Source organism: Nerophis ophidion, linkage group LG10, assembly GCF_033978795.1.
Source record: "Nerophis ophidion isolate RoL-2023_Sa linkage group LG10, RoL_Noph_v1.0, whole genome shotgun sequence".
Lineage (NCBI taxonomy): Eukaryota > Metazoa > Chordata > Actinopteri > Syngnathiformes > Syngnathidae > Nerophis > Nerophis ophidion.
In genome coordinates, this window is record NC_084620.1 from 22,833,108 (window position 1) to 22,851,217 (window position 18,110).

Sequence of the window (18,110 nt, forward strand, 5' to 3'; positions counted from 1 at the left end):
CCCCTAATCAGAGAAAAGCATTTTTGGTTGATAAAAGGAGATAAGGAAGTAAAATACAGCACTATGTCATCAGTTTCTGATTTATTAAATTGTATAACTGTCAAAAATGGACTTGGACTTGGATTGTGTCTTCGATGCAAAGGATGATTGGCACGAGCCAGGCGTGAACAATAGTAAATTTTTATTAATATTCTAACAAAACTACAAAAAGGCAAGCACAAGGCGCTCACAAGGGGGTACGAATTCTAGGCTACAAAAAACAAAATACTAGCATAAAGGCTACAAACTACAAACATGAAACAAAAACATTTGCAATGTGGCATGAAAAAACAAAACTTGCACTGAGGCATAAATACAAAACTTATGTGGCGTGGACAAAAACCAACAGCATAGCAAGGCATGAAGCAGATGAATACGGGATGTGTAAAGTTGCCAGGACGAAGAACAGAAACAGAATGGCTTAAATAATGGCTATGATAATGAGTAACAGGTGTGAGAACTGGAGACCAGGGCGTCACTTGGAGACAAGGTGGAAACTAATGAGTTACTATGGAAACAAAGAAAACAAGGAAGTGCCAAAGCCGGGAAACAAGTGTCCAAAAAACAAAACCGAACATGACAAAAAACAAAACATGATCGATAGGCGTGACAATAACAGTGCAAAAATATTGCTCATTTGTAGTGGTCTTTTTTGAACTATTTGGAAAAAATATATTAAAACAACTAAAAATTTGTTGAAAAATAAACAAGTGTTTCAATTATAAATAAAGATTTCTACACATAGAAGTAATCATCAACTTAAAGTGCCCTCTTTGGGGATTGTAATAGAGATCCATCTAAATTCATCAACTTAATTCTAAACATTTCTTCACAAAAAAAGAAATCTTTAACATCAATACTTATTAAAATCCACAAAAAATCTAGCTGTCAACACTGAATATTGCATTGTTGCATTTCTTTTCACAGTTTCAATCAATCAATCAATGTTTACTTATATGGCCCTAAATCACTAGTGTCTCAAAGGGCTGCACAAACCACCACGACATCCTCGGTAAGTTTATGAACTTACATTCATATTTTGTTGAAGTATTATTCAATAAATATGTTTATAAAGGATTTTTGAATTGTTGCTATTTTTAGAATATTTAAAAAAAATCTCACGTACCCCTTGGCATACCTTCAAGTATGCGTACCCCCATGTGAGCACCACTGCATTAAACCATATCCAGTTGTATTTCCAATCCGCAAAATATGTGAAAATACCATCTAAACATCCACAAAATGCTACAATTTCAGATTTTTGAATCTGCAATATTCTGCTCCAAAATGTTTCGTCAATTTTTGTAGATTCGGGGTCAGATGACCTCACAGGGTGAACTCGTCTGCACTCTGCCTATATAAGCAGATCAGTCATACTGGAAATATGCAACAATTGGAGGTGTGCTGTTTATCCTTTACAATCCCCATGCAAGACAAGAACACAAATGTTTTTCTTTGTTATGCATTCGAAATCGTAGATAAAAAAAAATGTCTGTTAACAATAGAGTAAACAGGGGCTTCTCTATTTTGCCCACAAAGCCCTCTAAATAACCACCTAAAACCCACCAACAATACTCCATTTACATGTCATGACCTGAATATTAACCAAATATTAGCAACATTGTTGTCATAAGTGCTAACATAGGCGAACAATGTTTTAGTGGCACACTGATAACTAGTAGCAAACTAGCCCTCTGCTACTTTTTTATCCGGCCGGTGTTGCCGTGCAGATCACGTCTCGCTGGTTAAAGTAAATTTTAAATTATAAATCCTGCCTCTCACCTGGATAATAGGAGGATTTAGCCATAAATCGGGAAGTTGTTCATCTGTGACATTCGACTTATACCTGGAGATGGAGAGAAAGACACGACAAGACCGAAGATTTCTTTTAATTTCATTTCATTTTTTATTTATCTCCTCCATTGATGTGCATCTTTGATCAATAGACAATTAAACGTTAGCAACTCAACACACATTTACACACCGATGCCTGAGAAAGAACCGAATGAAGAAAATCTTATATTTTCCCGCTCCCTTCAACATAACACGTAGTCTTACTTAATGGATAGCATACAAACCAAACAAATACATCCAAATATAATGAAAACGAAAACGAAGATGATCATTTGCACAACTTTTTCAAGCCTTCGTGTGGTTTATGATTAATTATTTATCCAAATAGAAAACATCCTACCAGTTGTCATCCCAGTGAGAGAAGAAATGGTACAGTAAGTGATAGTAGAATTATGTTCGTATTTTGTATATCTGCTTTAGCGCTTAGGAATACTGCTACATGATGCTACAGTGTTTCACTAAAGCTGGATCTGTTTATCACATAGCTTCTAAAACACGTACTGTATATTATCCTCCTTATACAGTATTGAGGCTGGAAATAATAGGGTTCTTGATCATGATTTTTCTCAAAGTTATCATTGTTGGCTCTCACAAAGTCTGCTGGATTAGCATTGTTGCTGATCATGGGGAAGGGATCTGTGATTCCCAACCAGTACGTCACGGGTCACGTGACTGCCTTGCTCATTGTCGCTCAAAATATTTCGGGAATCTCTGTGAGATTTATACTATTTTGATCATATCTATTTACTCGCAAACTTTGTAAGTCTTCTGGTGTTATAAACCAGATATACGGTATATGACAATAGCTTTAATATAGAAGCAACCTATTTTTCATTACACTGTTTCTTTAAAGGATAACCAAGTATGAGTCAAAAGAAAGCATTGAACATCTGATTCCAGCATAACGCAACAATATCCCCCGAGCCCCGTAACCCCCCCCACCCCCCCCACTCCCCCCCCCAACCGCCATCTCTAGAATTGTAATGGCAAGCATTGCAGGAAGTAATAGTGATAAATGTGGCGTGCCTGTGAATCCATCTCTCTGCTGGTGCGTCGTTCCCGTGAGCCGTGATGAAATATCTGCAAGGTAACCTAGAAAAGAGTGTGTTGTGTCTTGCTTTAAAGTAGACATGCGGCGTGTATCCCCAAGTGTTGTTGATGTAGCAATATACACTTTTCATGACATAATAGAACGTGTAGGTCGTAATGTTCACGCAGGATTGAGGTGTTTCATAGCCAGCTAGCTGCTGCTAAAGTGCATCAAATTAGTTTTGCATCCATTTCCATGCTAATGTGTTTGTCCATATACTTCCACATAAACCATTTCAATGAGCTTGTTCTGCAAGTGTCATCCGTCTCCATTTGGGGCCTCGCGGCAGACAGCTGGTCATTTGATGTGAATATTGTGATCAAACATTTATGATGTTCACTGTGAGTTTGTGTCCTATGTGACTTTCTGGGGTTTATTGGTGAGAGTGAACGCCGGATCCTGCAGGGAATTGTGACCCCTTGTATGACACGTCACTGAAGATCTCATGACGAGTGGTCTATTGGAATATTTATATACACTTTGTTTTATTTTTGTGTGTGTGTGTGTGTGTGTGTGTGTGTGTGTGTGTGTGTGTGCGTGCGTGCGTGCGTGCGTACGTGTGTGTGTGGGTGTGTGCGTGCGTGTGCGTGTGTGTGTGTGTATTTAAACCCTTCTTGAGACATCAACAAGGAAAAGTACCGTCCGTATTAGGACCGGTGAACATGTCAGGAACAAAGTCATGGTCCCAGTACGGAAAACCATTGCTCTAATAGAGAATGTCTTGTTTGCACCCCTGGAGGTGAAATCTATCAAAAGTAAGGTGGTCCCATAAAGTAAGGATTTTTCAAATTGACTGTGTGTCGGTTTTAAAAGTGCTCCCCCTCCGACCAACATATGTAATAGCAAGTGTGTGTAAGAAATTGAAATGCGCCCCTTTTGGTCAAAATTGATTTTCCATCCATCCATCAATTTCCTACCGCTTATTCCCTTTCGGGGTCGCGGGGGGCGCTGGCGCCTATCTCAGCTACAGTCGGGCGGAAGGCGGGGTACACCCTGGACAAGTCACCACCTCATTGCAGGGCCAACACAGATAGACAGACAATATTCACACTCACATTCACACACTAGGGCCAATTTAGTGTTGCCAATCAACCTATCCCCAGGTGCATGTCTTTGGAAGTGGGAGGAAGCCGGAGTACCCGGAGGGGTTAAAAAATAAAATATATATGTATATAGAGACATTCTGTAATAACCTGAAGTAAATAATGAAGATTTGAGACCAATTACAAACAAAATATTGAAAAAAAATGTTTTTAAATAAAAGTAGTCATTTTCTCACAATGTGTCGACTTTTTTCTTATAAAATTGGGAACAATTTCTCATATTCTTTCTGTTTCTGTAATATTGCAATATTTTCTCGTAAAATTATTGCTTTCTGTAAAATTATTTTTAATGCAAAATGGTGAAAAATTTGTCATTTAAAATTCTGACCTTTATCACAATATTGCAATTTTTTTTAGTTTTTCTTAAAGAAGAATGACATTTTTTGAGTATAATTTTGACTTTTGTCATAATTTTCTAATATTACCAACATTTTTACGGTTTCTTACAAAATTGTGACTTGTGTTGAGTAAAATTAAGAATTGCCAACATTTTAAGCTTTTCTTGTAAAATTGCGACTGTTATTGAGTAAAATTCCAACTTTTGTCATAATATTGCCAAATGTTCAGTTTTTCTTGTAAAATGTAGACTTGCATTAAGTAAAATTACGACTTTTATTATAATACTGCCAAAAGTTTTTCTTGTGAAATTGTGACATTTTTCTTGTGAAATTCCAACTCATATTTCACAACAATCTTTTTTATATTTGCATAGTATGTACTGTATATATTGTTAATGTTGTAAATACACATCTTTATATTTCTAGAAAGGGTGGTCCTAAAGAGGTATCAAATACAAGAATGTGTGTGTGTGTGTGTGTGTGTGTGTGTGTGTGTGTGTGTGTGTGTGTGTGTGTGTGTGTGTGTGTGTGTGTGTGTGTGTGTGTGTGTGTGTGCGTTTGTCAAAGTGACATATGGGGACATTTTTATGAAATTTCACCTTACATATGAGGACCTGTTGAAATATGGGGACATTTTCCATGTCCCCATATTTCCCGCAATGCTATCGTGTTCTAGACCCTCCCAGCATGTTCCCAGACCAAAAATCTCTAAAGTCTTCATTTGTCAAATTTTCAGAAAAAGTGTGTGAAAGTGTGTTTAATTTTTTTGGTCACCTTCGATTTTGCCCCTAGTGGCCATCTTTGCTATTATGACACACACACACACACACTTGTCCTCATATGTCATATGTCCTCATATGTCATGTGGGTCAGAAACTCACACACTCCAACATTTTGAAAAACATCTAACCATTACAGCAATAAACATACTCTTGAATTCTGAATCAAATAACAACACATTTTCAACTGATCTGATGATCTCATCCTTTTTAGTGTTAGTTTTATCTATTAATTTGGTTTATCTGGAGAGGATTTGGGCTAGACAATTAGTAATAAAGGGATTATGGTGATGATTTAATTTGTTTGATTCAGTATTTTACTGTATTGGACTTTTTGCTATTCTGTTGACTAAAATACAATGCCGCACAATAATTGCTTTAAATGTGCCTGAAATGTAGGTTTTTGCATAAAAAAAAACAACCTTCAACCTTGATTGAGACAAAGGCAATAATTCAAATGCAATTCAAACTACACACAGTATTTAATATTTTCAAATGGTTACAATAGCACATTATTTGGGTATTTTTATCTTTGGGGCAAATTTAGGATTAATATGGGGATTGTTTTTGGAGGTATTCACTTTACATGGTGTTCAAGATGGTTACTTCCGCCCACTCTGAAGAGTCTCGGCGTCTGATTGGTCCAATTTTCAGTTAGGCGCCGCCTGATTGGCCGCTGGACGATGTCTGCTCCTAACAGAGGGCTAAATCACTAGTTAACTATTTTCATCATGGAAGTTATACAGCTCACGTATCACACTTAATATTGAATATATATATAAAGGGTTTTCCAAAAGGACCATTTATAATCGAAATACAAAACTTCACACACGATTTTGAGCACAACAGAGCGCTCAGTGAACAGCACTTCCGGGACCTGCATCACCGGAGGGGGACATCTATCTTGGCCACAAACCATCTTTGACAGTCTTCGGCAGCATGGTTGAATCAGGTGAGCATAAAATGGAGTTTAACGTAATTAAATAGACCAATGTTTTTTAACATAGGAAAATAGTTCATTGTAAACAACAGTTAAATGTTTGTTGTTATTAATTGCAATCAGATTTGATTTTATGAGGTCAAATTAAGCATTTCAGTTCTGGGCCAAGGCCAAGGCATTTAAAAATTTTTTTTTAAAGTTGCATGGAAGATTATAAGTAGCAGTGATTGTCACACACACACTAGGTGTGGTGAAATTATTCTCTGCATTTGACCCATCACCCTTGATCACTATGCTAGTAAACCTTTTCTTAATTTTAAACAAGACAGACTAGAGTTCTTCAAATTGTTTATACTTTTTCTCAAATACAAATATGTCAAGCTGATAAGCACTGTGGAGTAGGCATGTTACTGATATTGTTACATTAGTTCTTTGTTTGAGAAGCTTCATGTCTGCACTGATCCTAAATTTAACAGTTTTTGAAGGGTTTGGTTCTTTGTTTTATTTCTGTGTCACTGACTTTTTTCATTTTTATGTGTGGATTTGTTAGGCGCATCAACACATGATATAGACATCGTGTCCAAAAGAAGAGCGAGACGTAATCCTGAGGCTGAAGCTACCGAGTTTATTTGATCTGGATGTGACAAGTCTTGTTTTAAGGCCCAGTGGATCAATGATTGGAAAGGTATGTCTTGTTATGTATCATATCAATGGTAACTGTATCAACATCTCATTTGGATCATTTCCTTACTGTCTAATAGAGGTTGTATTATATGGCTTTAATTAGAAGTGTTTGGAATAACAGCGTTCCACGTCCCAAGAGCTAGCTTCTGTAGCCGAGGATCGGACCGCCAAGTGCCCTGCCTTCGGCTGCCGCCCAGCTCACAATGCACCCGACCTCTATGGCCCCTCGGAGTCTTGTTCACGAGTGGGGGAAGAGTGGATCGTGAGATCGACAGGCGGATCGGTGTGGGGTCTTCGGTAATGCGGACGTTGTATTGATCCGTTGTGGTGAAGAAGGAGCTGAGCCGGAAGGCAAAGCTCTCAATTTACCGGTCGATCTACGTTCCCATCCTCACCTATGGTCATGAGCTTTGGGTCATGACCGGAAGGATAAGATCACGGGTACAAGCGGCCCAAATGAGTTTCCTCCACCGGGTAGGGGTGCTCTCCCTTAGAGATAGGGTGAGAAGCTCTGCCATCCGGGAGGAACTCAAAGTAAAGCCGCTGCTCCTCCACATGGAGAGGAGCCAGATGAGGTGGTTCGGGCATCTGGTCAGGATGCCACCCGAACGCCTCCCTAGGGAGGTGTTTAGGGCACGTCCAACCGGTAGGAGGCCACGGGGAAGACCCAGGACACGTTGGGAAAACTATGTCTCCCGGCTGGCCTGGGAACGCCTCGGGATCCCCCGGGAAGAGCTAGACGAAGTGGCTGGGGAGAGGGAAGTCTGGGCTTCCCTGCTTAGGCTGCTGCCACCGCCACCCCACCTCGGAAAAGCGGAAGATGATGGATGGATGGATGGATGGTATAACAGCGGTATATGAAAACGATGTTACTAATGCTGTTACTTTTACCGGTAACGAGTAAGCTAATAACTTTTATGTACGCTACAACGCTGTTACGATGCGTTTTATGTAATGTGGCATGCTACTTTTGATGTGATTGTATGTCAACAAGACAGCGTTAGAAGCACAAAAGGGTTAGTGCAGGTAATATCTTTTTACTAATGAAAGCAACCCCCGGAAGTAATTACGAACACGATATCAAATAGAAAGAGGCCTCATCCACACACAAACAAAAACATTCAACAGAACTATCTTAACTGCCACTGCTAAGCTAAAAAATACAGCTGAACTATTCTGCTGTGTCTGGGCGCTGAAGTCCCACGTCACTTGGCAAAAGGCACAGCTTTTTAAAGGCACACACACACTCTGCTCTCATGAAATGTCTCTCAACTGCATATGCTAGATATTTAAAACTTTTCTTTTTCAAGTAACACATTAATTACAAACCCTGTTTCCATATGAGTTGGGAAATTGTGTTAGATGTAAATCCAAACGGAATAATTTTTTTTACAAATAATAATTAACTTAGAATTTCATGGCTGCAATACGTGCCAAAGTAGTTGGGAAAGGGCATGTTCACCACTGTGTTACATCACCTTTTCTTTCAACAACACTCAATAACCGTTTGGGAACTGAGGAAACTAATTGTTGAAGCTTGGAAGGTGGAATTCTTTCCCATTCTTGTTTTATGTAGAGCTTCAGTCTCCTCTGTCGTATTTTACGCTTCATAATGCACCACACATTTTTGATAGGACTGCAGGCCGGCCAGGAAAGTACCTGCACTCTTTTTTTATGAAGCTGAACACGTGCTGAATGTGGCTTGGCATTGTCTTGCTGAAATAAGCAGGGGCGTACATGAAAAAGTCGGCGCTTAAATGGCAGCAAATGTTGTTCCAAACAGATGGGTAACTTACAGATGTGTAAGTTACCCATGCCTTGGGCACTAATGCACCCCCATACCATCACAGATGCTGGCTTTTGAACTTTGCGTCGATAACATTCTGGATGGTTCGCTTCCCCTTTGGTCCGGATGAAACGGTGTCCAATATTTCCAAAAATAATTTGAAATGTGGGCTCGTCAGACCACAGAACACCTTTCGACTTTGCATCAGCCCATCTTAGATGATCTTGGGCCCAGAGAAGCCGGCGGCGTTTCTGGATGTTGATAATTGGCTTTCGCTTTGCATAATAGAGCTTTAACTTGCACTTACAGATATAGCAACACACTGTATTTAGTGACAGTGGTTTTCTGAAGTGTTCCTGAACTCATGTGGTGATATCCTTTAGAGATTGATGTCGGTTTTTGATACAGTGCCGTCTGAGGGATCGAAGGTCACAGTTATTCAATGTTGGTTTCCAGACATGCCGCTTACGTGGAGTGATTTCTCCGGATTCTCTGAACCTTTTGATGATATCATGGAGCGTAGATGTTGAAATCCCTAAATTTCTTGCAATTGCACTTTGAGAAAGGTTGTTCTTAAACTGTTTGACTATTTGCTCACGCAGTTGTGGACAAAGGGGTGTACCTCGCCCCATCCTTTCCTGTGAAAGACTGAGCATTTTTTGGGAAGCTGTTTTTATAGCCAATCATGGCACCCACCTGTTCCAAATTAGCCTTCACACCTGTGGGATGTCCCAAATAAGTGTTTGATGAGCATTTCTTAACTTTATCAGTATTTATTGCCACCTTTCCCAACTTGTTTGTTGCATGTTGCTGGCATCAATTTCTAAAGTTAATGATTATTTGCACCAAAAAAATGTTTATCAGTTTGAACATCAAATATCAATCAATCAATCAATGTTTACTTATATAGCCCTAAATCACTAGTGTCTCAAAGGGCTGCACAAACCACTACGACATCCTCGGTAGGCCCACATAAGGGCAAGGAAAACTCACACCCAGTGGGACGTCGGTGACAATGATGACTATGAGAACCTTAGAGAGGAGGAAAGCAATGGATGTCGAGCGGGTCTAACATGATACTGTGAAAGTTCAATCCATAATGGATCCAACACAGTCGCGAGAGTCCAGTCCAAAGCGGATCCAACACAGCAGCGAGAGTCCCGTTCACAGCGGAGCCAGCAGGAAACCATCCCAAGCGGAGGCGGATCAGCATCGCAGAGATGTCCCCAGCCGATACACAGGCAAACATATGTTGTCTTTGTAGCATATTCAACTGAATATGGGTTGAAAATGATTTGCAAATCATTGTATTCTGTTTATATTTACATCTAACACAATTTCCCAACTCATATGGAAACGGGGTTTGTACTTAATTTAATAATTATTTACATTTATGAAAGAGTAATTCTGTTTGTAATATAATTTTTAGTCAAGTAACGACTATTATTATTGCTTTTTAAAACAGATATTCCAAACATTGTTAATTGATAAACTGTTTTATCAGGATATGGTGTATTTGCTCTTGCATCAATTGAAAAAGGTTCTTTTGTGGTCGAGTACCGAGGGAAGTTCATCTCAAGACATGAGCGGGACAAGAGACAGAAACCCTCTATAAATATCTTTACTATTTATCTGGCATTATATGCTCATAATGTTAACAACAAAAAGTGCTGATAATGTTATAATTAATAAGTTCTAACATTATTTTTATGTGTTTTGTTGCAGACACCAACTGTTGATGTTCTATCTCAACATTCTCCAGACTCATGTGACCGATAAACCGACTTCATCCCTCCAACAGGTTATTACTTGACTATTTTACTATCCATCCATCAATCCATTTTCTATTACCTGTCCCTTTTTTGGGTTGGCGGGGTGTGCTTGAGCCTATCTGAGCTGCATTCGGGCGGAAGGCGGAGTACACCCTGGACAAGTCGCCACCTCATTACACGGCCAACACAAATAGACAACATTTACACTCACATTCACACACTAGGGCCAATTTAGTGTTGCCAATCAACCTATCCCCAGGTGCATGTCTTTGGAGGTGAGATGAAGCCGGAGTACCCGGAGGGAACCCACGCAGTCACGGGGAGAACATGCAAACTCCACACAGAAAGATCACGAGCCCAGGATTTAACTCAGGACTACTCAGGACCTTCGATTTGTGACGCACATGCACTTACCCCTGTTCCACCGTGCTGCCCTATATCTGCTAAAAACTTGACACAACCTATACTTCAAAAGACATTTAATCCTTTTAACCTCTCACAGATCAGTTTATATGACAACATTTTTTAAGCGTACATCCATGTTAGTCTGTGGAATTTACAACTCATGTTTAGCAAAACAGGAGATGTTACAGGTCAGCAACATGAATTCAATATGTGATCACTTGTCATGTACTCATATTGTTTGAACTAAAAAAGACTTCAGTGTGTTTCATATAAGGTCCTCATATTTTTCTGAACCACATTAGTGTGTGTTACAATGTTTAATTCAAAGCTTTAAAATGAGTGTTTCAATCCAGGTCCTCATATTTTCTGAACCACATTTTAGTGAATGTTACATTCTTAAATAATAGTCTAAGAGCTAAAACGCTATAATAATCTTTACTGTTTATGTAGAATTATATGCTCAGAATATTATCAACCAAAAGTGGTTGTTAATGTTATAATTAATTAGTTCTGACATTATATTTTTGTGTTTTGTTGCAGACACCAACTGTTGGGGTTCTATCTCAACATTCTCCAGATTCAGATGTGAGCGATAAACCGACTTCATCCCTCCAACAGGTTATTACAAGTCTATTTTTACTATATCTGCTCTAAATGTGACCCAACCTATATTTTGAAAGACATTTATTAATTTTAATCTCTCACAGATCGTTTATATGACAACATTTTCGTAAGAGTACATCCATGTTAGTCAGTAAGGAGTTTGGAACTCATGTTTAGCAAAACAGGAGATGTTACAAGTCAACAACATACATTCTACATGTGACCCCTCGTCATGTCCTTATATTGTTTGAACCAAGAAAGACTTAGGTGTGTTTCATATAAGGTCCTCATATTTTCTAAACCAGATTAGTGTGTGTTACAATGTTAATGTCCAAGCTTTAAAATGTGTGTCTCAATTCAGGTCCTCATATTTTCTGAACCAGATTTTAGTGTGTTTTATATTCTTAATTAATTGTCTAAGAGCTAAAACGCTATAATAATCTTTACTGTTTATGTAGAATTATATGCTCAGAATATTATCAACCAAAAGTGGTTGTTAATGTTATAATTAATTAGTTCTGACATTATATTTTTGTGTTTTGTTGCAGACACCAACTGTTGGGGTTCTATCTCAACATTCTCCAGATTCAGATGTGAGCGATAAACCGACTTCATCCCTCCAACAGGTTATTACAAGTCTATTTTTACTATATCTGCTCTAAATGTGACCCAACCTATATTTTGAAAGACATTTATTAATTTTAATCTCTCACAGATCGTTTATATGACAACATTTTCGTAAGAGTACATCCATGTTAGTCAGTAAGGAGTTTGGAACTCATGTTTAGCAAAACAGGAGATGTTACAAGTCAACAACATACATTCTACATGTGACCCCTCGTCATGTCCTTATATTGTTTGAACCAAGAAAGACTTAGGTGTGTTTCATATAAGGTCCTCATATTTTCTAAACCAGATTAGTGTGTGTTACAATGTTAATGTCCAAGCTTTAAAATGTGTGTCTCAATTCAGGTCCTCATATTTTCTGAACCAGATTTTAGTGTGTTTTATATTCTTAATTAATTGTCTAAGAGCTGAAACTCTGTAATAATCTTTACTATTTATCTGGCATTGTATGCTCAGAGTTTTATCCACAAAAAGTGCTGATAATGTTATAATTAATTAGTTCTGACATTATATGTTTGTGTTTTGTTGCAGAAACCAACTGTTGAGGTTCCATCTCAACATTCTCCAGATTCAGATGTGAGCCATTAACTGACTTCATCCCTCCAACAGGTTATTACATGTCTATTTTTACTATATCTGCTCTAAATTTGACCCAACCTATATTTTGAAAGACATTTATTTATTTTAATCTCTCACAGATCAGTTTATATGACAACTTTTTCGCAAGGGTACATCCATGTTAGTCAGTAGAAAGTTTAGAACTCATGTTTAGCAAAACAGGAGATGTTACAAGTCAACAACATAAATTCTACATGTGAGCACTCGTCATGTCCTTATATTGTTTGAAGCAAGAAAGACTTAGGTGTGTTTCATATAAGGTCCTCATATTTTCTGAACCAGAAAATGTGTGTTACAATGTTAATGTCCAAGCTTTAAAATGTGTGTCTCAATTCAGGTCCTCATATTTTCTGAACCAGATTTTTGTGTGTGTTACATTCTTAATGAATTGTCTAAGAGCTGAAACTCTGTAATAATCTTTACCCTTTATCTGGCATTGTATGCTCAGATTTTTATCAACAAAAAGTGGTGAGAATGTTATAATTAATTAGTTATGACATTATATTTTTGTGTTTTGTTGCAGAAACCAACTGTTGAGGTTCTATCTCAACATTCTCTAGATTCAGATGACAGCCATAAACCGACTTCATCCCTCCAACAGGTTATTACATGTCTATTTTTACTATATCTGCTCTAAATTTGACCCAACCTATATTTTGAAAGACATTTATTAATTTTAATCTCTCACAGATCAGTTTATATGACAACATTTTCGTAAGGGTACATCCATGTTAGTCAGTAGGGAGTTTGGAACTCATGTTTAGCAAAACAGGAGATGTTACAAGTCAACAACATAAATTCTACATGTGAGCACTCGTCATGTCCTCATATTGTTTGAACCAAGAAAGTGTGTTTCATATAAGGTCCTCATATTTTCTGAACCAGATTAGTGTGTGTTAAAATGTTAATGTCAAAGCTTTAAAATGAGTGTTTCAATTCAGAAAATGCAGTGCCTCTTGTTTACAGCCGGTTTTTGCAGCGCTGTTTTCATTGATCAAAGTATTTTTTCGGTGGTCGTGTTTTTGGTACATAACTTGTAAATAGTGCGCAAATAATAGGCTATATTTATATAAATACATTCAAACCCCGTTTCCATATGAGTTGGGAAATTGTGTTAGATGTACATATAAACAGGATACAATGATTTGCAAATAATTTTCAACCCCAATTCTGTTGAATATGCTACAAAGACAACATATTTGATGTTAAAACTGCTAAACATTTTTTTTGCAAAGAATTTAGGGATTTTACCATCTACGGTCCGTAAAATTATCAAAAGGTTCAGAGGATCTGGAGAAATCACTGCACGTAAGCGATGTACTGCATTAAAAACCGACATCAGTGTGTAAAAGATATCACCACATGGGCTCAGAAATACTTCAGAAAACCACTGTCAGTTACTACAGTTGGTCGCTACATCTGTAAATGCAAGTTAAAACTCTACTATGCAAAGCAAATGCCATTTATCAACAAGACAGAGGAACGCCGCGGGCTTCGCTGGGCCCGAGCTCATCTAGGATGGACTGATGCAAAGTGGAAAAGTGTTCTGTGGTCTGACGAGTCCACATTTCAAATTATATATGGAAATTGTGGACGTGGTGTTCTCCGGAACAAAGAGGAAAATAACCATCCGGCGCAAAGTTCAAAAGCCAGCATGTGTGATGGTATGGGGGTGTATTAGTGCCCAAAGCATGGGTAACTTACACATCTGAGAAGGCACCATTAATGCTGAATGGTCCATACAGGTTTTGGAGCAACATATGTTGTCATCCAAGCAACATTATCATGGGCGCCCCTGCTTATTTCAGCAAAACAATGCCAAGCCACGTGTTACAACAGCGTGTCTTCGTAGTAAAAGAGTGCGGGTACTTTCCTGGCCCGCCTGCAGTCCAGACATGTCTCCCATCGAAAATGTGTAGCGCATTATGAAGCGTAAAACACGACAACTTAAGCTTTACATCAAGCAAGAATGGTAAAGAATTCCACTTTCAAAGCTTCAACAATTAGTTTCCTCAGTTCCCAAACGTTTATTGAGTGTTGTTAAAAGAAAATGTGATGTAACACAGTGGTGAACATGCCCTTTCCCAACTACTTTGGCACGTATTGCAGCCATGAAATTCAAAGTTAATTATTATTTGCAAAAAAAAAAAAGTTTGAGTTTGAACATCAAATATGTTGTCTTTGTAATGCTTTCAATTGAATATGGGTTGAAAAGGATTTGCAAATCATTGTATTCAGTTTATATTTACATCTAACACAATTTCCCAACTTTTATGGAAACGGGGTTTGTATATATATTAGTGCTGGGCAATGATTAACATTTTTAATCGAAGTTAATCGCACTATTTCTTTTATTAATCGCGATTAACTGCATTGTATACGCAAAGCCCAATAATGAATTCAAAAGTAGTGTGTAGTGCACCTTTATTGGAATATTCTCCCACATGAAAAAAAGCGCCAAAACATTTGTTGTGCAAACACAATTTAAATCAGTCCTTGTTAAACAGTAGCAGTTAAATAGCAAATTTTATGAAAATCAACTCAAAAAAGGTAAATACAAACATTTAAGCTTATTGCCACTGCCAGGGTATTTAAGTTATCTTGTTTGTTATGGAAAATAAATATAATCTACATACAAATCTCTGAGCCACAATCATAACATCCGAACAGGCAATTTCTGAGGTAACAGCAGAAACATTTTTTTTTTTATCAGGGATCTTATGTTTAAAAAACTTATATTATAGGTAGTGCGCTGTTTTAGGGAATTTTTGATCAAATTATCCGTAGTAGCAATATTAATAATGTTGTGTTTATTCTGCGTAGTGGACTTAAAATAATTATGACCATATCTGTTTGCTTGGTGCTTTGATAAACTGAACGCATATACATGGTACTATATTGTAATGTTATGAGCCAGGGGAAAAAAGAACTACCCTACCCAGCATGCAACAGGAGTGAGGAGCATGTATAGGTTGTGTCGCCATGACGGCATCTTGTATGTTGTGATATGCAGGCTCTGAAAGCAAATGTTAAGAACTCAGCCAACACTCCTCGTCTGCATTATTGATAAATAGACAGACAACACATATACTCCGCTGCTTCACAAAGCACAATATGTTAAATGTTTACTTTTACAGTTTTCTAATTCTTCCCTTCAGATTGACAGCAGGACAAATCGCTGGAAGTAGGTATGTCTCAAGCTTCTTCCACTTGGTCCACTCCAAAGCGGGGTAAATAAATAATCCACATCATTTACTAGAATATTATATTACGTTTTGCACCTTTTCACTGTGTTATAGTCATTTTTCCTTCAGTAAGAAATTGTATTTTGTCTCCTTTATGACAGCTGCAAAGGGGAAGAAGTGGAAGCAGTTGAATGACACATGTTGCATTTTGTAACTGGCAACAAAGTACCAGGTAAAAAAGATTGTGAAGCCTGCCTCCATAAAGAACTAGTAGCTCTACAGGACAGAGATTGGCTTGCCATCAAGTACTACATCCATAACAGAATTATATTAAAAAAAGGGGAAAAAAATGTTTTCCCACATCTTCTGTGGTAGTTTGAGTATGTTACCAGCAATTAAAAAAGCAAAATAAACAGCAAGCGTTTTGTATTTATTCCAGATAATTCTTAGCGACAAAATCCACAAAAACAATTCAGTTACACTTAGTCGACAATTACATTTATACCCATGTTTCTTTTAAACTCTTCTTGGTTTTAGATTACAGTAGCATGGGATTGGGATTTTTTAAAATGACAACACATCAACTAAACCAACTCAGGTGGTTTTGTTAAGTCTCTGATGTCATTAGCCTCATATGTCACATGAACCTGAAATCTTTAACACTCTGTGACGTCATGGTCATCATATGTCACAAACTTGAAATCTTAAACACTCTGTGACGTCATGGTCGTCATATGTCACATAAACTTGAAATCTTAAACACTCTGTGATGTCATGGTCATCATATGTCACATGAACCTGAAATCTTAAACACTCTGTGATGTCATGGTCATCATATGTCACATGAACCTGAAATCTTAAACACTCTGTGACGTCATGGTCATCATATGTCACATGAACCTGAAATCTTAAACACTCTGTGACGTCATGGTCATCATATGTCACATAAACCTGAAATCTTAAACACTCTGTGACGTCATGGTCGTCATATGTCACATAAACTTGAAATCTTAAACACTCTGGTCTTCATATGGCACCTAAACCTGACAAGTCCTCATATGTACCATAAAAATCAGGTTCAGAAAAAAACAAAAGAGTTGCAAAAATCTCAATAGACCACTGTGTTTCTAAAATTCTGGTTCACTAACCGTCTGATTCCCAGGCCTGCAGGACCATTGGAAAGGCATGTCCCCATATGTCACGTTTTTGTCATAAGTCCTCATATGTCACCCAAACACGTATGTGTGTGTGTGTGTGTGTGTGTGCGTGTGTGTGTGTGTTTATACAAATATATCTGTACATGATGGATGGGGGTCACTAGGGCTTGCAAGGGTTGTGACGTTCCCGCCAAGACAAATAGCTGCGCTGGTGTCTGCGGCAGGTGTTTCATAGCCACTCAGCACATTGAAATTAGTCAAATCAGTCATCAACCCTCCCGCCTCTATAAACCAGCATAATTGCTGAGTGCGTATGGGTGTGTGTGTCCGTGTGCGTGCATGTGTGTGTTCATTCACGTCCAGTTCCCATTTTGCCTATGCTTTTTTTGTCAAAAGTTAATGCTGGCCACCAATAATGTTTAAATAACCGTAACTTTAAAGGCCTACTGAAATGAGATTTTCTTATTTAAACGGGGATAGCAGGTCCATTCTATGTGTCATACTTGATCATTTCACGATATTGCCATATTTTTGCTGAAAGGATTTAGTACAGAACATCCACAATAAAGTTTGCAACTTTCGGTGCTAAGAGAAAAGCCCTGCCTCTACCGGAAGTCGCAGACGATGACGTCACATGTTGATGGCTCCTCACATATTCACATTGTTTATAATGGGAGCCTCCAACAAAAAGTGCTATTCGGACCGAGAAAACGACAATTTCCCCATTAATTTGAGCGAGGATGAAAGATTCTGTGTAAAAATATTGATAGCGACGGACTAGAAAAAAAATAAAAAGTAAAAAAATAAAAAACGCGATGTTTTTAGACGTATTTAGTAGGATACTTCTGGGAAATCCCTTATCTTTCTATTGTGTTGCTAGTGTTTTAGTGAGTTAAATAGTACCTGATAGTCGGAAGTGTACGTCCACGGGTGTCCTGACGCCAATGTCTCAGGGGAGTCGACGGCAGCTTTATGGACGGGGCACGCTCAGCTTTTCTCCGGTAAGAAGCGACTTTATACCACAATTTTCTCACCGAAACCTGCTGGTTGACATTCCATCGTGTTTCATGTTTGCTTGACCGCTGTGATCCATAGTAAATTTTCACCTCCAGGAATTTTAAACAAGAAAT

The 18,110-nt window shown here is 38.1% G+C and overlaps 1 long non-coding RNA gene across 1 annotated transcript; it reads left to right on the forward strand.

Moving 5' to 3' along the window:
• Positions 1-4,891: 4,891 nt before the first annotated feature.
• Positions 4,892-16,236, forward strand: LOC133560391 (uncharacterized). The gene is made up of 9 exons (XR_009808437.1): positions 4,892-6,155; positions 6,694-6,828; positions 10,339-10,414; positions 11,331-11,408; positions 11,942-12,019; positions 12,552-12,629; positions 13,162-13,239; positions 15,797-15,868; positions 15,985-16,236. It is a non-coding gene; the product is annotated as an uncharacterized LOC133560391 (long non-coding RNA).
• Positions 16,237-18,110: the final 1,874 nt, after the last annotated feature.